At 37.1% G+C, this 20,828-nt stretch overlaps 2 protein-coding genes across 9 annotated transcripts in view; both read left to right on the top strand.

Annotated features, from left to right (window-relative positions):
• The window catches only part of LOC139364269 (uncharacterized), a 133,095-nt gene extending 130,519 nt beyond the window's left edge, over positions 1–2,576 (top strand). Inside the window, exon 3 of the mRNA XM_071100002.1 lies at positions 5–2,576. The gene's annotated coding sequence lies outside the window, so the exon portion shown is untranslated. The remainder of the gene's footprint in view (positions 1–4) is intronic.
• LOC105473712 (fucosyltransferase 8) overlaps positions 1–20,828 on the top strand; it is a 276,824-nt gene that overhangs the window by 65,165 nt on the left and 190,831 nt on the right. The gene's annotated exons all lie outside the window — the stretch shown is intronic.

The raw sequence follows: 20,828 nt of genomic DNA, 5'->3' as shown, positions 1-20,828 counted from the left end.
ACAGAGTTTCACTCTTGTTGCCCAGGCTGGAATACGGTGGCACGATTTCGGTTCACTGCAACCTCTGCGTCCTGGGTTCAAGCGATTCTCCTACCTCAGCCTCTGGAGGAGCTGGGATTACAGATGCGTACCACCACACTCTCCTAATATTTTGTATTTTTAGTAGAGATGGGGTTTCACCATGTCAGTCAGCAAATCTTGAACTCCTGACCTCAGGTGATCCACCCGTCTCGCCTTCCAAAGTGCTGGGATTACAGGCATGAGCCACCATGCCTGACCTCCTGCATCTGTTTTTACCTCCCTTACCTTACTCTTGAGCATGGCAGTGAAGGCAGCCTTGCAGTGTCCTGGGCTCCTTTCTGGTGCTGATGTTGGCTGTGGTGGCTGCTATTTTGAGGGGTATGCATGAGTATGTCGTCTCAGGAGGCTTGGTCACCTGGAGGGGAAGTTTTGCAACCAAGGTCTTTAGAGGCATGCTCAGTGGCAGCAAATCTTTAACTTCTTTTTTCATCTTTTATTTTTTGTGCTAATATTTTTAAGGTTTTCTAGGACAGTCTAGAGTAACATTTACTCGTGTGCATTCTTACCCTCATTACTAAGATGGACCTCTATTGAGTGGCTGTCTGTTGAATGTCCCAAGGATTCATTGAGGACTCTGTCTTGCTTGTGAGAACTTAAATGATTCCTGGCCCTTTGTGAGCTCTGGAAATTACTTAGCACTAACTATGTGGTGATTTTTCTCTTCCTGGAAATTGTTTTTGCTCTATATCATTAGTTTTCACCCTATGCACATGTAGATTAGTATTGATATTCAGGTAATTTAAGGAGATCTTTTTTTTTTTTTTTTAAAATTAGGTTTTTCTGTAACTCTCTCACTTCAGGAACTTTTCCCCAAAATTCTTGTTGCATCGGCCTTTCTGTATTATGACCTCTTGTGTTTTTCAACTCAGCAATGGCACTAGATTCTGTTAGGGTTTCACCTCCTGCATACTACAGTCACAAAAGTGCTTTCAGAAAGAAATCCCAGGCAATTACAGGGCTCACCTTTTTGTTTGTTTGTTTCCCTTATTTCAGAAATCAGTTTTGAGCTGATTTTCAATGTCAGATCATCGATTGTCCAATGTCAGATACGTTGTTTGTCCGATTTTCTAGTGTTTACATTTGGAGTGTAGTTTTGGATCCTATTCCTGCTGCATGGGTGAAGGTAGAAGTCTCTTAATACTTCTAAAATTGAGAACATCCTTAGCCAGTGATATGTCTCACACATTTCACAGTGAGTTCAAATGCTGTTATATGTAAAATTTCATTTTTAAATGTTGTTTAAATTAATTTTAGTAACAACGTTTGTGTTATTCTTTCATACATAGCTGTAAGTAAAGCCTGCTTTGGCTGCTTTTCATCTAATATTAGTTACCAGTCAACTGATGTGTTAAAGTTGATACAACTGTAATGATTTATAAGAACTGAATCTTTTTGGTACTTTTATGCCCCACTGAAGATCATTGCCTGTTTTATGGTGCTCTTGCGTGCATGCTCTCACATTTGCTCTCACGCACGCTCTCTCTCTCTCTCTCTCTCTCTCTCTCTCTGTCTCCCCCCGCCACTCTCTCTCTCCCCCTCTCTCCCCAGAATTTGATGTAACAACAACAAAAACCCCATGACTCTTAGTATAGGAACTTTTTACCAATAAAAAAAGTTGGTCTTATATTCTATCTGTTGCGATACAGTAAAATATGGTGTAAGTTTACTACTTATTCTTTTAGATTCATTCAGGTAGCTTAAAAGCATTGGAAACTGTGAGTAGAATGCAGATACAAGTTGGTGGGAAGTAATTGGGAATGTCTCATTAAATATGACATTAAAAAAGGGCGTTTAAAAATTTTTTAAGAAAAGATATGAAGTACTCATGAAAGATTTAAATTAATGCCTCTTATGCTTATGATTGACTCATTTGGTGACATGAGCTTCATTCTTTATTATTTAGTGCTTACAATGTTTCAGTTCCTGTACCAGGTATGAAGTGTACCATATCTGATTATTATATGTCTATGCCATTCTTAAAAGAGGAACTTGAAAATCTTAGGGGAATATTTGAAGATGAGCCAGTTAATTAGCATTGTGATTTATGTGTTGTGTGCCCAGGGCAATAGAATTGTACGTTGTGACTCTTAAAAAACTCTGAAGAAATGTTTAGCCATAATTTGGGTACCTCTGAAGAGATGAGGGTCAGGGTTGTAATTTTAGGTGAGAAAACTACAAATGCATTAATTCTGACAAATGGCCACAAAATTTGATTTCATTACCTTTTATTATTTTTAAACTATTAGTTTAGATTCGGAGGTACCTGTAGAGGTTTGTTATGTAGGTAAACTTATGGGGGGTTTGACGTACAGATTATTTCATCACCCAGGTACTAAGCCTAGTACCCAATAGTTATGTTTTCTGTTCCTCTCCCTGCTTCCACTCTCCACCCTCTGGTAGGCTCCAGTGTCTATTGTTCCTTTCATTGTGTTTATGTGTTCTCATCATTTAGCTCCCACTTATAAGTGAGAACATGAAACAGAAAACATTTGGTTTTCTGTAGTTTGCTAAGGATAATGGCCTCATGTTACTGCAAAGTACATGATCTCATTCTTTTTTATGACTGCATAGTGTTCTGTGGTGTATATGTACCACATTTTCTTTATCCAGTCTACCCTTGATAGGCATTTAGGTTTATTTCATGTCTTTGCTATTGTGAATAGTGCTTCAGTGAACATGTGCATGCATGTGTCTTTATGATAGAATGATTTATATTCTTTTGGTTATATACCCAGTAATGGGATTCCTGGATCGAATGGTAGTTCGATTTTTAGCTCTTTGAGAAATGGCCACACTGCTTTCCGCAATGGTTGAACTAATTTTACACTCCCACCAACAGTGTATAAGCATTCACTTTTCTCTGCAACATTGCCAGCATCTGATATTTTTTTACTTTTTAGTAATAGCTGTTCTGATTGGTGTGAGATGGTATGTCATTGTGGTTTTGATTTGCATTTCTTTAATGATTAGTGATGTTGAGTATTGATCAATGTTGGGCTTTTTTTCATATGCTTGTTGGCTGTATATATGTCTTCTTTTGAAAAGTGATCACATCCTTTACCCACTTTTTAACGTGTTCATTTTTTTCTTGTGAATTTGCTTAAGTTCCTTATAGGTATTGGAAATTAGACCTTTGTCAGATGCATGGACCTTTACAGTTGCAAAATTTTCTCTCATTCTGTAGGTTGTTTTCTCTGTTGATAGTTTCTTTTGCTGTGGAGAACCTCTTTAGTTTAGTTAGATCCCATTTGTCAGTTTTTACTTTTGTTGCATTTGCTTTTGGTGTCTTTGTTGTGAAATCTTTCCCAGGTCATATTTTCAGAATAGTATTGCCTAGGTTGTATTCCAGACTTTTTCATAGTTTTGGGTTTTAAGTCTTTAATCTGTCTTGAGTTGATTTTTGTATATAGTATAAGAATGTGTCCAGTTTCAATCTTCTGCATATGGCTAGCCAGTTATCCCAGCATAATTTTATTGAATAGGAAATCCTTTCTCCATTGCTTGTTTTTGTAGGTTTTGTTGAAGATCAGATGGTTGTAGGTATGCAGTCTTATTTCTGGGCTGTCTGTTCTGTTCCATTGGTCTGTGTGTCTGTGTTTTTGTTGTTGTTTTGTTTGTTTGCCAGTACCATGCTGTTTTGGTTACTATAGTCCTATAATCTAGTTTGAAGTTGGGTAGCGTGATGCCTCCTGCATTGTTCTTTTTGCTTAGGATTACCTTGGCTATTTGGGCTCTTTTTTGGTTTCATATGAATTTTAAAATAGTTTGCCTAGTTCTGTAAAATGTTGTTGGTAGTTTGATAGGAATAGCATTGAATTTGTAAATTGCTCTGGGCAGTATGGCAATTTTAATTTTAACGACATTGGTTTTTCCTATCCACGAGCGTGGAGTGTTTTCCCATTCATTTGTGTCATCTCTGATTTCTTTGAGCAGTGTTTTGTAATTCTCATTGTAAAGATCTTTCACCTCTGTGGTTAGCAGTATTCCTAGGTATTTTATTCTTTTTGTGGCAGTTGTGAATGGGATTGTTTTCCTAATTTGGCTCTTGGCTTGCCCGTTGTTGCTGTATAGGAATGCTAGTGATTTTTGTACATTTAATTTGTGTCGTGAAACTTTGCTCAAATTGTTTATTAGCTTAAAGGGCTTTTGGGCTGAGACATTGGGGTTTATTTGGTATAGAATCATGTCATCTCCAAACAGTGATAGTTTGACTTAGGCCCTTTATTTTTTTTTTCTCTTGCCTGATTGCTCTTGAAAAGACTTCCAATACTATGTTGAATAGTAATTGGTGAGAGAGGGCATCTTTGTCTTGTGCCAGTTTTCAAGGAGAGTGCTTCCAGCTTTTGCCCATTCAGTATGATGTTGGCTGTGGGTTTGTCATAGGTGGCTCTTACTATTTCTTTTTTTTTTTTTTTGAGATGGAATCTTGCTCTGTCACCCAGGCTGGAGTGCAGTGGCGCGATCTGGGCTCACTGCAAGCTCCGCCTCCTGGGTTCACGCCATTCTCCTGCCTCAGCCTCCCGAGTAGCTGGGACTACAGGTGCCCACCACCACGCTCGGCTAATTTTTTTGTATTTTTAGTAGAGGCGGGGTTTCACTGTGTTAGTCAGTATGGTCTCAATCTCCTGACCTCGTGATCCTCCTGCCTTGGCCTCCCAAAGTGCTGGGATTACAGGCGTGAGCCACCGCACATGGCCAGCTCTTACTATTTTGATGTGTATTCCTTCAATACCTAGTTTGTTGAGAGTTTTTAACGTGAAGGGATGATGACTTTTACTGAAAGCCTTTTCTGTATCTATTGAGATGATCATGTGCTTTTTGTCTTTAGTTCTAGTTGTGTGATGAATCATACTTATTGATTTGCATAAGTTGAACCAACCTTGCATCCCAGGGATAAACCCTACTTGATCATGGTGAATTAGCTTTCTGATATGCTGCTGGATTTGTTTTGCTAGTATTTTGTTGAGGAGTTTTGCATCAGTGTCCATCAAGGATATTGACTTGAAGTTTTCTTCTCTTTTTTTTCCTTGAGGAAAAAAAGGTACTTTTTTTTCTTTGTTTTTTGAGCCAGGATCTCACTTTGTCACCCAGGCTGGGGTACAGTGTGCAGACATGGCTCACTGCAGCCTTAACCTCCCAGACTCAAGTGATCCTCCCACTTCAACCTCTTGAATAGCTGAGACTACAGGCATGTGCTACCATGCCTGGCTAGTTTTCTTTTTATTTTATTTTTTATTTTATTTGTAGAGACAGGGTTTCACCATGTTGCCCAGGCTGGAGTTCTCTTTCTTTGTTGTATCTCTTCCAAGTTTTATATCATCATGATGCTGACCTCATAGAATCATTTAGGGATGACTCCTTTCCCCTCAATTTTTTTGTAATAGTTTTGGTAGGTATGGTACTAGCTCTTCTTTGTACATCTGGTAGAATTAGACTGTGAATCTGTCTGGTTCAGGGCTTTTTTTTTTTTTTTTTGATTGGTAGGCTATTTATTACTGATTAAATTTCAGAGCTCATTATTGGTCTGTTCAGGGATTCAGTTTCCTCCTGATCCAGTCATAGGAGGGTGTATGTGTTCAGGAATTTGTCCATTTTTTTTCTAGACTTTCTAGTTTTTTGTACATAGAGGTGTTCATAATAGTCTGGTTATTTGTGTTTCTGTCCAATCTGTAATAATATCCCCCTTTGTTGTTTGCAGTTGTGTTTATTTGGATCTTCTCTTTTTTTCTTTATTAGTCTAGCTAGTGGTCTATCTTGTTAATTTTTTCAAAAAACAAACTCCTTGGCTTCATTGATCTTTTGAATGATTTTTTTTTGTGTTTCAGTCTCCTTCAGTTCAGCCCTGATTTTGGTTATTTTTTGCCTTCTGCTAGCTTTGGGATTGATTTGCTCTTGCATCTCTAGTTCTTTTAGTTGTGATATTAGGTTGTTAAATTGAGATCTAATATATAGGTACATACATTATATATACATATATAAATATATGTTTTTTATTTTTTATTTTTTATTTTTTTGGGGCAGTCTCGCTCAGTTGCCCAGGCTGGAATGCTGTGGCACGATTTTGGCCCACTGCAGTCTCTGTCTCCCAGGTTTGAGCAATTCTCATGCCTCAGTGTCATTAGTAGCTAGGATTACTGACGTGCACCACCACACCCAGCTAAGTTTTTGTATTTTTGGTAGAGGTGGGGTTTCACTATGTTGGCCAGTCTGGTCTCGAACTCCTGGCCTCAAGTGATCTGCCTTGCCTTGGCCTCCCAAAGTACTGGGATTACAGACATGAGGCACTGTGCCCAGCTCTTTCTAACTTTTTGATGAGGGTGTTTAGTGCTATATATTTCTCCCATAACACTGCTTTAGCTGTGTCCCAGAGATGCTGGTATGTTGTATTTTCATTCTCACTAATTTCAAAGAATTTCTTTGATTTCTGCCTTACCCAAAAGTCATTCAGGAGTAGGTTGTTTTATTTCCATGTAATTGTATAGTTGTGGGTGATTTTCTTAGTCCTGACTTCTATTTTTATTATGCTGTGTTCCGAGAGAGTAGTTGGTATGATTTCAGCTCTTTTGCATTTGCTGAGAATTGTTTTATGTCTGACTGGGTGGTCAGTTTTAGAGTATGTGCCATGTGCAGATGAGAAGAATGTATATTCTTTTGTTTTGGGGTAGAGTTCTGTAGATGTCTTTCAGATCCATTTGGATCTATTTGGCCCAGTGTTGAGTTCAGTTCCTAAATATCTTTGTTAATTTTCTGCCTCAGTGATCTGTCTAATACTGTTGGTGAGGTGTTGAAGTCTCCCACTGTTACTGTGTGGGAGTCTCAGTCTCTTTGAAGGTTCCTAGGAACTTGATTTATGAATCTGGATACTCTTGTGTTGGGTGCATATATATTTAGGATAGTTAGGTCTTCTTGTTAAATTAAACCCTTTACCATTATGTCATGCCCTTTTTTGTCTGTTTTGATCTTTGTTGGCTTAAAATCTGTTTTGTCTGAAATTAGGATTATAACCCCTGCTTTTTTCTGCTTTCCATTTTCTTGGTAGATTTTTCTCCATCTCTTTATTTTTTAGCCTGTGGGTGTCATTGCATGTGAGATGTGTCTCTTGAAGACAGCATACCATTGAGTTGTGCTTCTTTATTTAGCTTGCCATTCTGTGCCTTTAAATTGGGAAATTTAGACCATTTACATTCAAGGTTAGTATTGATATGTGTGGATTTGATCCTGTTATTGTGTTGTTAGCTGTTATTATGCCTGCTTGTTTGTGTGGTTGCTTTACAGTGTCACTTCGTCAGTGTGCTTCAGTGTGTTTTTGTAGTGGTTGCTAATGGTCTTTCCTTTCCATATTTAGTGCTGCTCTAAGGGGTTCTTGTAAGGCAAGGCTGGTGGTAATGAATTCCTTCAGCATTTGCTTGTCTGAAAAGGATGTTATTTCTCCTTCACTTATGAAGCTTAGTTTGGCCAGTTATTAAGTTCTTGGTTGAAATTTCATTTCTTCAAGAATATCGAATATAGACCCCCAATCTCTTCTGACTTATAAGGTTTCTTCTGAGAGGTTTGCTGTTAGTCTTTTGGGCTTCCCTTTGTAAGTGGCCTGTTCTGTCTCTCTAGCTGCCTTTAGCATGTTTTCTTTCATTTCAGCCTCATGGAATCTGATGATTATATATTTCAGGCATAATCTTCTTGTAAAGTATTTTGCTGGGATTCTCTGCATTTCCTGTGAATGTTGGCCCCTCTATATACGTTCAGAAAGTTCTCATGGATGATATCCTGAAATATGTTTTCCAAGTTGCTTCCATTCTCCCCGTTTCTTTCAAGGATGCCAACGAGTTGTAGATTTGCTCTCTTTACATAATCCCATATTTCCTGGAGGTTTTGCCATTCCTTTTTGTTCTTCATCATCATCATCATCATCATCATCTTTTTTTTTTTCATCTGGCTGTCTTATTTCAGAAAGCTAGTCTTGAAGTTCTATGATTTTTTTTTCCTCAGCTTTGTCTGTTTTGCTGTTAATACTTGAGATTCTTATAGAGGGTTTTTCAGCTCTATCAGATCAGTTGTCTTTTTTCCTATTCTGGCTATTTTGTCTTTCAGCTCTTGTATCATTTTATTGTGCTTCTTAGCTTGCCTAGATTGGTTTTTAGTGTTCTCCTGAATCTTGATGATCTTTTTTCTTATCCATATTCTGAATTTTATTTCTGTTGTTTCAGCCATGTCGGCCCAGTTAAGAACCCTTGCTGGAGAACTAGTATAGTCATTGGGAGGAAAGAAGACACTCTGGTTTTTTGAGTTGTTGGAGTTATTATTATTGTTATTATTATTTTTGACGGAGTCTCACTCTGTTGCCCAGAACCGAGTACAGTGGCATGATTTCGGCTCACTGCAAACTTCGCCTCCCCGGTTCACCCCTTTCTCCTGCCTCATTCTCCTGAGTAGCTGGGAATACAGGCGCCCGCCACCACACCTGGGTAATTTTTTGTAGTTTTAGTAGAGACTGGGTTTCACTGTGTTAGCCAGGATGGTCTCAATCTCCTGACCTCGTGATCCGCCCACCTCGGCCTCCTGAAGTGCTGGAATTACAGGTGTGCGCCACCACACCTGGCTGAGTTGTTAGAGTTCTTGTGCTGGTTCTTTCTCATCTTTGTGGGCTAATGTTTCTTCAGTCTTTGAAGTTGCTGTCATAAGAATGGATGTTTTTTCTTTTATCCTGTTTGACGACCTTGGGGCTTTGATTGTTGTATAACATGGATTCTGTGAACTGTTGTGCTGGAGTGGCTGAGGTGCCCTCAGACTGCTAGTCACAACACTTTGATAGGTGGTGCCAGCCAAAGCACTTCATAGGGTGATAGCAGCGGGATCTATCCTTGTTCGCATGTGCCAGTGCCAGTGGCAGTGGCAGTGGCAATGTGGTGGGGTGCATGTTCATTGGCTGTAGCAGGGTGTTAGTGGGTGCTGGCCTCCCTGCAGGCATTCGGAGCAATGAGTTCAGGTTTGACTCTTTAGTCCCCTAGGGCCAAAGTCTCCTATGGGAGCAAGTCAAGCCTAGTGGGTTAGGTGTCCCTGGCTGTGCTCCACTACAGATGCTCCCACGCCAAACCCTCTGGGCTCTATCCTTACCACTTCTAGAAGCAGCTTTCCCTGCCAACTCAAGTGTCCATGGTGGTTGAGGGGTCTCCTCCTGCTGTGATTCCAGAGGCCTCTGGTGAGAGTGGGTTGCTCCTTGCCTGTTCAACTCACCCCCTCTGCTGGAGTCGTTGGGGACCAATAATGAGCCTCAGTGTGCGGTAGCCCCTTCCAGCTTCCTCTTTCTTTAGATCAGCCTCTGTTCTTTCCGTGCCTTCCCGCTGAAGATCTGCTAGGAGTGTGCCAGTCTTCCTGATGTCCTGGTCCCTTAGTGGGAGATGTTCCTCCTGGCTGCATCTAGTCGACCATCTATGGCTCCTGAAACTGAGGACACGGAGCAGTGAATACAGGACCCCAAGCTCTGGCTGGAGTGAGACAGAGACCTCACCACATCCCTGGAAGTCGCTACTGATATCTTTAAAAATTGCTGCTTCTAGGCCAGGCATGGTGGCTCATGCCTGTAATCCCAGTACTTTGGGTGGCCAAGGCAGGTAGATTACCTGAGGTCAGGAGTTCGAGACCAGCCTGGCCAACATGGTGAAACCCTGTCCCTACTAAAAATACAAAAATTAGCTGGGTGTGGTGGCATGCACCTGTAATCCCAGCTACTCAGGAGGGTGAGGTAGGAGAATCACTTGAACCCTGGAGGCGGAGGTTGGCAGTGAGCCGATACCACGCCATTGCATTCCAGCCTGGGTGACAGAGCAAGACTCTGTCTCAAAAAGCAAAACAAAACAAAGTAAAACAAACAAAAAAAGCTGCTTCTAGATAAATCCATTGAGTTTGGTGTAGCAAAAAATTATTACCCTTTAATTTTTTGCTAGCTGATATAAAATGACATTTAATTATTCAAGATCTTTTAGATATTAATTATTATTCACTTCTGAGAAAACTCACATTGATACCTGGTAGTCACTACATACATTTGCCAGAGCTGCTTTTGTTTTTGTTCTATTATGGCTAAAAGAGATGGGTCTACCTGTAGTGTTAGCTAGGCAATATAGATGTACACTGTATTTCATCCTCCTAAATTGCTTACCATTGAAATTCATAGATTATGTTTGTTACTTTGGTAGTATGTTCCCTTGTAACTCTGCCCCTGAAGAGTAATAATCCCTTGGTTAGGCAAACCATGTTTCTTTGATTCATTTGAAGTTGAGAACAAGGGCTTCATCATTAAATAGATCTGTCTGTGAATCTTTGCTCTTCCTGGTTTTGTGATCTTAGGCAAATTAATTAACCTTTTGGGTTTTATCTGATATTAGCATAGTTTAGTAGTTGAGTGGACTCTAGAGCTCGCTTGTAGGGATTTGAATTCTGGCTCTGCTACTTAAAAGTATATACGACTCTGGGCAAGTTACTAAATTTTCTGTTTCTTCTTTCTTATTTTTAAATTAAGGATAATATGGGTACTTATTTATGTACTAATAGAGATAGTAGAGAATGTTTATTGAGTGTTTACTATGTGCCAGATTTAAACCTGGGTAAAAGTAACATAATAAGGTTGTTGTGAGGCCTGACTGAATAAAATAAGTAAAACACTTTGCACAGGGTCCTAGTATATTTTCAGCCAATTATGTATAAAATGGGGTTGTGATAATTATAATGAAGCATATATGTCTGTGGAATAAGTATGGATCCAATATTTGTGGCAGATAAAGACCACACTGTGTAACTCCATTGATTGGGCTAATTGGTGGAGACACACAGAATGAATCCCAACATTGTGTTAGGTAACCTGTATAAAACATACTAACTTTTCTCTCCCATATGATGCATAAGATAAGGTAGATCCAAGAATCCTATCCATTGATACTTCAAAATTGTAACCTTAGTATACCTGTTGCGTTAAAAGTATTGCTTAGAATTGGCCACACTCCCCAGATGTCCAGGGAAGTAAAAGCACTTACGGGGGATACCTTTGACACCAGCTGTATTATATTAAAGATATGATATAAAACTTCTCTCAACATCAGTAGTGATTCTGAAGCTGTCAAAAATAGATAGGGAGTCATGATGCCCCTAAAGTACATTTCCCCTTTCCTCTATAATAATAGAACCCTGATTTTTTTTCTTTGTTTGTTTTAACTGGGTACATTGATGCCTGGAAGAAAAGGCTGTATTTCCCAGCCGTGTTATTAAATTCTGGCAAAAAAGAGATGAAAGCAGAAGTATTATGTGTGTGCTTCTAAAAGGCACTGACTCAGCTGGGAAGGCATCCCTTTTTACTATTCAGTTTTCTTCCCCTTTATTGAAAGTGTAATAACTGGAGCATTAACAATCATTTTGTACCATGAGGCAATCTTGAAGATGGAAGCCAGGCACCTAGAGTGGTGGAAGAGAAAGCTAGAAGCTTGGGTCCCTGAGGACTTTGTGCAACCATCATCTCTATATCACCTATCTCCAGACTTCTTTTACAAAAGAAAAAAACAAATCTCAATATTGCTTAAGCTATTGCTATGTTGAGAGACTGCATAATGTTCAGAATTGTATCCCTATACCAAGAGGAAGAAGTGTAAATAATAAAACACTGTTGAGATATAATGGTTTATGTACACAGGAGCATATGTTGTGTAAGGAGAGCTGAAGGAGAGTAGCATAAATAACTAATGAAGTGAGAAGATTGTAGATCTACTTTGATCATGCTGGTGAAACTGGAAAATTGTATTAAAGGAAAATGTGAAACTTTGGAAAAAAGGAAATATGTAATAATTCAATGACATTTGTACAACTAGTTATCAAGTCATATTTTGTTGGATATAGGAGATGGTTAAGAAAGCTAGGGGGCACCAATCACTCTGGTCTTTGGAATATAGAATAATGGTTTTTCATATGATTCTTAGTCTGTTATGCCATTGTTAAATATTTATAACCTTTTTTTTCTGGTAAATCATATCTTATCAATGACACTTCAAGTGTCTTATCTCAAAATGTTGGATTAATAAATTTGAAAAAAATGTTAGAAAACGTTAGCTATTTCCTGAGGGAGAGGTGGAGCCTTTACAACAAATATTGATATTCTTTTACTTGTTAATATAAGGGTGCATAATTGTCAGGGTTCTGTAGAGAAACAGAACCAATAGGATATAAATAAATAGATACATAAGAGGAGATTTATCATGGGATTATAGTCATTTAAGAAGTCCTACCATATGCCATCTGCAAGCTGGAGAACAGGAAAGCCAGTGACGTAAATTAGTCCAAGCTCAAAAGGCCAGAAAACCAGGGAAGCCCAAGGTCTAAGTTCAAGGCGGAAGGCCTTTGGAGGGGATTGCTGCTGCTGTATAAGTCTTGGGGTCTGAAGGCCCAAGAATTAGGAGCTCTGATCTTTGAGAGCAGGAGGTGAAAATACTAGCTCAAGAAGAGTGTGAGCATTCACTCACCCTCAGTCTTTTTGTTCAATTCAGGTGGTCCCTGAAAGGACTGAATGATGCCTGCTCACATTGGTGAGGGCACATTTTCTTTACTCAGTCTACTGATTCAAATGCTAATCTCTTCTGGGAACACCCTCCCTGACACACCTAGAAATAAAATGTTTTACCAGTGATCTGGGTATCCCTTAACCCAGTCACATTGATATAAAAGATTGATCATTATAAGATATTTTGGTTTTCACTCACAAATCATAAAAAATATTTGTGGTTTTCACTCACAAATATAAAAATAATTGTGGGGTTGCCTGGCCTTGTGTTAAAAGTATACATATAGGAGATATTCTAGTTTTCTCTTGCAATTCTTAAAGTTAGCAGATTCTTCTTTTTTTTTTTTTTTTTTTGAGGCGGAGTCTCGCTCTGTCGCCCAGGCTGGAGTGCAGTGGCGCGATCTCGGCTCACTGCAAGCTCCGCCTCCCGGGTTCCCGCCATTCTCCTGCCTCAGCCTCCCGAGTAGCTGGGACTACAGGCGCCGCCACCACGCCCGGCTAATTTTTTTGTATTTTTAGTGGAGACGGGGTTTCATTTTGTTAGCCAGGATGGTCTCGATCTCCTGACCTCGTGATCCGCCCGTCTCGGCCTCCCAAAGTGCTAGGATTACAGGCTTGAGCCACCACGCCCGGCCCAGATTCTTCTTAATAATAGAAAAAAGCTGCCATTGATTCTGGTTCTGCTACTTACTGGTTATGACCTTGGAGAAGTTATTTAAATTCAATGTACCTTAATTTTCTTCACTGTAAAATCGGGATAATAGTACCTACTTACTTCGTAAGGGTGTTGAGAGGATTAAATATTATGATATCTGTGAAGCAATTAGAAAAGGGCCTTGCATTCAGGAAACACTATATAAATGTAATCATTATTATACTTAATGAGAGACCAGCATAATAGGAATTATTACAGTCATTTTAAAGACAAAGTAATGCAGGTTCAGAGATGTCCTGCTTGATTCTTTACTGTCCCATTTCTATATTAGCAGTGCCATGATTTAGACCTTGTTCTGTCTAACCTTAGAGCCTGTACTTTCCAAGATCTCATACCATCATCCAAAATTTCAGCTCCCTCTGTGTCCTACTGTTCACCTAACATATTATGTGTATTTGTCTTTAGCATATAAAACTGAGCCATAGTATCCCACAATGGTTGTTCCATAATTTATTTGTTTCCCTTATTTTGTGAGATATATACTCTATGCCACTAATCTGGCCTATGTATTAGTGAATTGAATACCAGCCAGTGATACCATTATGATTCTTCTTACATGCAGTAGTAAAGATTAGCCTTTAAAGGACTTTCATGCCTCTTGTATGAAGAGTGCATGTTTACTGCACTTTTGAATCCCTACTATTCTGTAGAAACAGTTTTGAATCTGTTTGAATTTGCACCTTTGAATCTACTGTTCTTCAGAAACTGTCCTCTGGAAAGATTGTTAATGTTTATTCATTATTTGTGTTGTATATAACTAGGAATTTTTTATTTTTTTTGAAACGGAGTTTTGCTCTTGTTACCTAGGCTGGAGTGCAATGGCGCGATCTCGGCTCACTGCAACATCCGCCTCCCAGGTTCAAGCGATTATCCAGCCTCAGCGTCCTGAGTAGCTGGGGTTACAGGCATGCACCACTATGCCCCACTAATTTTGTATTTTTAGTAGAGATGGGGTTTCACCATGTTGGTCAGGGTGGTCTTAAACTCCTGACCTCAGGTGATCTGCCTGCCTTGGCCTCCCAAAGTGTTGGAATTACAGGCGTGAGCCACCACGCCTGGCCATGACTAGGAATTTTTTTTGCAATCCATTTATCTCTCCTTATAACTATTACATGTTGTGTTTAAGGACCCTGCAGCTTATCAAGAGTTGACTTGAATGCAAGTTATTTCTTCGAAATTACATTTGGACGTATTTCTGAACATCTACGTTTGACATTTTATGCACATAAAAATAAATGAGTAAACATAGGAAAATGACTTTGAATCTTAGTTCTAATTCTTCTAAGGCCTGATTTAATTTATTTTGCTTAGGATTTTGAATATAGGTATTAAATACATTTGGATAATATGTATGGGCTTATTCAACAAATATTATTAAAGAGCTTGCTCTGTTTTAGGTGCTATGTATACTCTTAGCTCTCGCTCTACTGATGTATATCTTTTAGTATAGGAAATAAGCCAATTTGTGTTATAATAGAGAATAATGAAGGAGGGTGAGTTTTTTATTAAAAAACATAGAGTGTTGTATGTAGCATTCTTGTAGGGTATTACAGTCATTCTTTCATTCTTTCTTGTTTTCAGGGTACCAGTTTTTTTTGGAGCCCACCCTCAGGGATAAATTCTGATTAGTCTAAGCTGGTAATGGGAATCTCATTCCACTTGTCAGTGATTAATTTTACAAGGGACAGGTGACTCAATCTTGGCTAATGAGATGTGTAAATCTTCAGGAGAGACCGTCTGTCAGTGGTTTCCTCTCAAAATGAGACAGATTCCCAGTTGTTCTTTTGCACATAATTGCATATGGCTGGAATTGAGGCAGCTAACTTGCTACCAGGAAGAAAGTTAGCTAGAGGACAAAAACTGATAATGCTTAGGTAGAATAGAAAGGTGAAAAGGGATTTTTCACAGTTTCATTGAACCCCATTGAATTAGCCTTTTTGCTATTGAGAAACTAAAATTTTCTTATTTTTAAAGTCACCTTGAGTTGCAATTTCTCTTGTATCCTAATGTGTCATAATTGATACTGGTTGTCAGGGACTTTTTTTGGAAAAGAAGTATAATTTAAGTAGAGATCTGAATTATAAGAATGAGCCAAAGGTGGAAGGAATAGCAAGAACAAAGGCTGCATGTTGGGTAAGAACTTGGCATATTCCAGAAACTGGCAGAAGGCTGGTCTACTTGGTTTCTAAGCAAGGGAAAGATAATAACTAATATTTATAGATTGTTTTACTGTGTACAAATCACTTTTATGCATATTATCATATAATCTTCACAATTATATGAGTTTCTATGATTATGACTACTAGTTTATAGCAGGGTAAGCTGTCCATATGTGATTGATTTGAAATGGTTGCTCTTCTATTAACACATCATGGTGCCAATGAAGTATGTATTATTTATGTGCATACACACACACAATCAGAGAAAATGGTGATATATACACATTTCATTTGAATTTATTAGTATTACCATTTTTCAGCAGTATTAATTTATTTAGGGCTGAAGGTACAGATGACAAGTCCAGATTTCTGGACTCATTTGAGTAGTTAATTGTATCAGTAAACACAACCTGGTGTGTTATTGTGTGTAATTGTTAAGGTTAGTGAGATATTCTTGATAGGAACCTTATAAATGTGATTATGTGTTTGTACTTTATAACTAGGAAGATTAATTTCTAAGATATTGGCTGATTTCAGCAAATTAGTATTTAGTATTCATGTATTTATGATGCTGGCATTTTAAATTCATATGTGTATATGACACTACTGATAAGAAATATGAAGTATGATAGATGAGTATAAGTAATGAATGAAAATCAAATTTTATATATTTATAATCTTGGTAGGAGTTATATGAAAATTTTCTTTCTCTCTCTTGCCCTGCCCTCTTTTCCTCCCCGTCTTACCCTCTTCTTCTCTCTTTTCATCCTCTCCTCTTTCTTCCCCTGCCTTTTCCCTTCTCTCCCTCTTTTTCTTTTGTTTTCTTCATTTCAGTTTGGTTGGTTTTACTAAGTGCTTTTACATAAAGTAAAAATTTATTTCAACTAGCTTTAAAGGACCATTTTAATTTACAACACTATTTTTACTTGTTCCTTTCTATTCTTTCTTACATTAATAAACACATCACTTATAGATTACCCTTTTCCCATATAGGGAGCAAAACAGAAAGATTTTAATAAATTCTGTAACAATATTTAATTAAAAAATGAATTGTGATCAAAGGAGAAGATATTTAAAAGATAGAGTCTTGGGCACGTATTAATCCTGAATTGGATTGGATTATATATGTACTATATATGGCTCTTAAAATGTACAATATAATTGATAATTAGCTTTTCTTTAAAAGTTTTATTTATAATTCTCTTTATCAACTTAAAAAATCTGTTTTCTAGTAGTTCGTTAATGAAGAAAATGAGTTTAAAATATGTCAAGCTCAATCTGTTGCCTTGTAACAGTCATTCGTTAAATTTGTTAAATAAATGACTTCACTTTTCTGTTAAATTTTTCAGTTTATTCTATTATATTGAATTACTTCAAGAAACACTTTGTAATGATTTTGGTTTTTACTCTTTTCAGTTGTTAAAAAAGTAAATTGATAACTCTTATAACCGCAGTGTATGTTTATTGTAATTTAGGAAATCACTATTATTTGAATAATTTATGCTGATTCCTTTTATTCTGAGAAAAGGTTCGGCTACTAAGTAGGTTCAGTACAATTTCTCCGGTTTGTTAATTGTATTACTAATTATTTAAGTTGATTCTTACTGTCTGAAATTTGTGAAAAATATGGTTTTCACATTAACATTTGGAAAGTTGATTACATCTATATAATAAATACTGTTGAAATTTTTTTCATTAAAAGTAAGAATGTACTAGGATGGTGATTTGCTGAAAAAAAATGTCTCATTGAAACTTAAATGCAAGGACATAATTTAGGCATTTAATGAAATAACTTTCAATTATTGACATTTTCAATTATAGTCACAAAATAGGGGTAATTGAAACTTTCTCTTAAAATTTTTGTCAACCTTATTGGAACATAATTTATATCAGCGAATCCATATTAAGTATATAGTTAGATGATATTTCTTACATCTGTATCCTCATGTAACTGTCATTTCCTTTCTAAATCAGTCATCTTCGTACTTGCTGGCAAGTACTAGTCTGATTTACATCACTATCTGTTAGTTTCTTTGTTGTAGAACTTCATAATTTTATGAATTTGAGTTTTTACGTCATTAAGCTGTTCAAGTAATCTATTCTTTATTGAGCTTCAGTAGTTTGTTTCTTTTAGGAAATCTGTCCATTTCAGGTATGATGTCACATTTATTGACTGAAAATTATTTGTAATATTTCCTTATTACTCTTCTTTGGTATCTGTAGTGATACTACAGATAGTGCCTGTTTCATTCCTAATATTAGCAACTTACGTTCTTTTTTTTTTTCAGCTTGTGTCCTTGTGCCCTTGATTAGTCCAGCTGGAAGATTTTTAATTTTATTGATCATTTCAGGGAACCCATTTTTTTGTTTTCATTGATTTTTCTTTGTTGTTTATCTGTTTTATATTACGTTCATAGAGTTTACACTGTGAACCTTTTACCTATTTCACCAAACTTTCAAATACTTTTGTACCTCTTGAGGTATAATGTAGGGACTTTAAAACAGTGTCCTTCCTTTTTTTTGCTTGTTATGTTTTGTGTAAGTATTGTCATGTATTTTACTATTATGTGTGTTGTAAACCCCATAATACTTTATTATTTTAGCTTTGAGTCTAATTTATTTTGAAAGAAATTTGAAATGAGGAGGGGGCAGGGTGAAAAAAAGAGACATTAGAAATGAGAAAAAATTTTATTTGTATTTACCCATATATTTAACATGTCTGTTTAAATCCATCATTTACATTCAAGTTTCTATCCACAATCATTTCTTTCAGCCTGAAAAGTATCTTTTTAAATATATCTTGTAGTGTGTATCAGCTGGCAACAAATTCTTTCCATTTTTTGTTTTCCAAAAATATACTTATTTTGCATTTATCTTTTTTTTTTTTTTTTTTTTTTTTGAGACGGAGTCTCGCTCTGTCGCCCAGGCTGGAGTGCAGTGGCCGGGTCTCAGCTCACTGCAAGCTCCGCCTCCCGGGTTCACGCCATTCTCCTGCCTCAGCCTCCGGAGTAGCTGGGACTACAGGCGCCCGCCACCTCGCCCGGCTAGTTTTTTGTATTTTTAGTAGAGACGGGGTTTCACCATGTTAGCCAGGATGGTCTCGATCTCCTGACCTTGTGATCCGCCCGTCTCGGCCTCCCAAAGTGCTGGGATTACAGGCTTGAGCCACCGCGCCCGGCGCATTTATCTTTTAAAAGCTTTTTATTTCAGAATAATTTTAGAATTATAGAAAATTAGCAAAGAGAGTACAGTCACTGTATACTCTTTGCCCATGTTCCCCTAATGTTAACATCTTACGTAGCCATGGTACATTCGTCTAAACTATTAAATTAACAGTAGTGAAATACTCTAAACTACAGACTACATTTGAATTTCAGCAGTTTTTCCATAGTGTCCCTGCCTTGTTCTAAGATTCAGTTCAGGATACCACATTACATTTAGTCATTGTGTCCCCTTAGACTTCTCTAATCTATGGCAGTTTCTCAGTTGTTTGTTTTTATAACTTTAATAGTTCAATACTTTTGAAGAGTACTGGTCAAGTATTTTGTTGAATGTCTCTAAATGAGGATTTGTCTGATATTTTCTTTTATTATTAGACTGGATTCATGGTTTTGGAGGATGAGTACCACAGAATTGGTGTGTGCTTTTTTAGTATCATTTAGAATAGTTTCATCACTATAAAAGTTACTCTCGAAGGCACTTTATAATCATCTCCTCCTTGTACTTTCAACACTGAACTATTTTTCAACCTATAGTTTCTCCCTTTCCATAATGTCATGTAAATGAAGCACACAATATGTAGTCTTTGGTTTTGTCTTCCTTCACTTAGCAACATACGTTTAAGATTCATTTTGTTGAGTAAATCAGTGGCTTCTTTTTATTACTAACTAGTATTCCTTTGTTTTCTATGTATCATGTTTGTTAATATGTTCACCTGATGAAAGCCATCTTGATTTTTTTTGTAGTTTCTTGTCTGTTATGAATAAAGCTGCTGCAAACATTTGAGATTAATTTTTTTGTGGAAAAATATGCTTTTGTTTTTCTTGGGTGGATTAACTTTGAAACCTCAAACTAAAACTTCTTAAAGAAATCATAGGGGAAAATATATTGGACTTTGGGTTTGGCATTGAATTCATAGACTTAGTACCAAAACCACAGTCTATAAAAGAAAAGAAGTCAGTATATTGTATTATATTTTAAAAATTTAAAAATTTTGCTGTGTGCAAGATACTGTTAAGAGAATAAAAAGATAAGCCACAGACTGGGAGAAAATATTTGAAAATCATGTATTTGTTAAAAGACTTATGTTCAGAATATATAAAGAACTCAAGTCTCAGCTGTAAGAAAACAATCTAAAAAATGGGCGAAAGATCTCAAAAGACACTTTACCAGAGAAGATAAATAGATAGAAAATAAGCACATGAAAAGATGGCCAGATGTTCATTGTCATTTGTTACTAGAAAAATACACATTGAAACCATACTTTGATACCACTACATTACACAGCTACTAGAATTGCCATTGAACAAACTGACAGTACCAAATGCTAGGGAGATTGTGAATCAACAGGAGTTCTTCTTATTCATTGCTTCTGACAACTCAGAATGGTGCAGCCACTTTGGAATAGTTTGGCATTTTCTTGTAAACATACATTTTTCATGTGACCCAGCAATCCTACTCCTAGCTATTTGACCCAAGTTAGCTGAAAGTTCACATTCACAGAAACCTACTTTTATTTTTGAATATATTTTTACTGAATAACGTAGTGTAGTTTTGTCATTTCTTTTTTTTCTTTCAGCATTTTAAAAAGATGTTGTCTCATTGTCTTACTAGATTGCATTTTTTTCTGATGAGAAGCCCCCTGCACTTCTTTGTTACCATGTATGTATTGTTCACCCCCAATCTTGTGGCTGTTTTACCCTCTAAATTATGGTTTTATTTGTATTTAAAAATAGATTGCAAATTCTATATATACCCATAGTTAAACATATTTTCAATGTACATTACTTCAAATTTGATAATTTTTTTTCCGAGAAGTCCTTTTCTGAAGCCAAACTCAAAAATGGGGAAATGCTTACAGATTTCCAACTGGCCCCAAAAAGGATATTGTAAATGGCTTTTTGCCTAACTAATGATGATGGATGACTTTCATTTGCCTTTTATCATTTGAACAGTTTTTTTGTTCATAATAATAGTTACTGTAAGGTGATGCAGCTGTGGTGAAGCTGTAAAACACTGTAGTGTCTGGCAATAAGTCCTATCAACAGTGGCTACCTGGATTAGTCTGTTTTGCTTTGCTCTAAAGGAATTCCTGAGACTGGGTGCTTTATAAAGA

The sequence above is a fragment of the Macaca nemestrina genome, chromosome 7 (assembly GCF_043159975.1).
Source record: "Macaca nemestrina isolate mMacNem1 chromosome 7, mMacNem.hap1, whole genome shotgun sequence".
In the NCBI taxonomy this organism is placed as follows: domain Eukaryota; kingdom Metazoa; phylum Chordata; class Mammalia; order Primates; family Cercopithecidae; genus Macaca; species Macaca nemestrina.
This window is presented reverse-complemented; position numbering and strand designations above follow the sequence as displayed.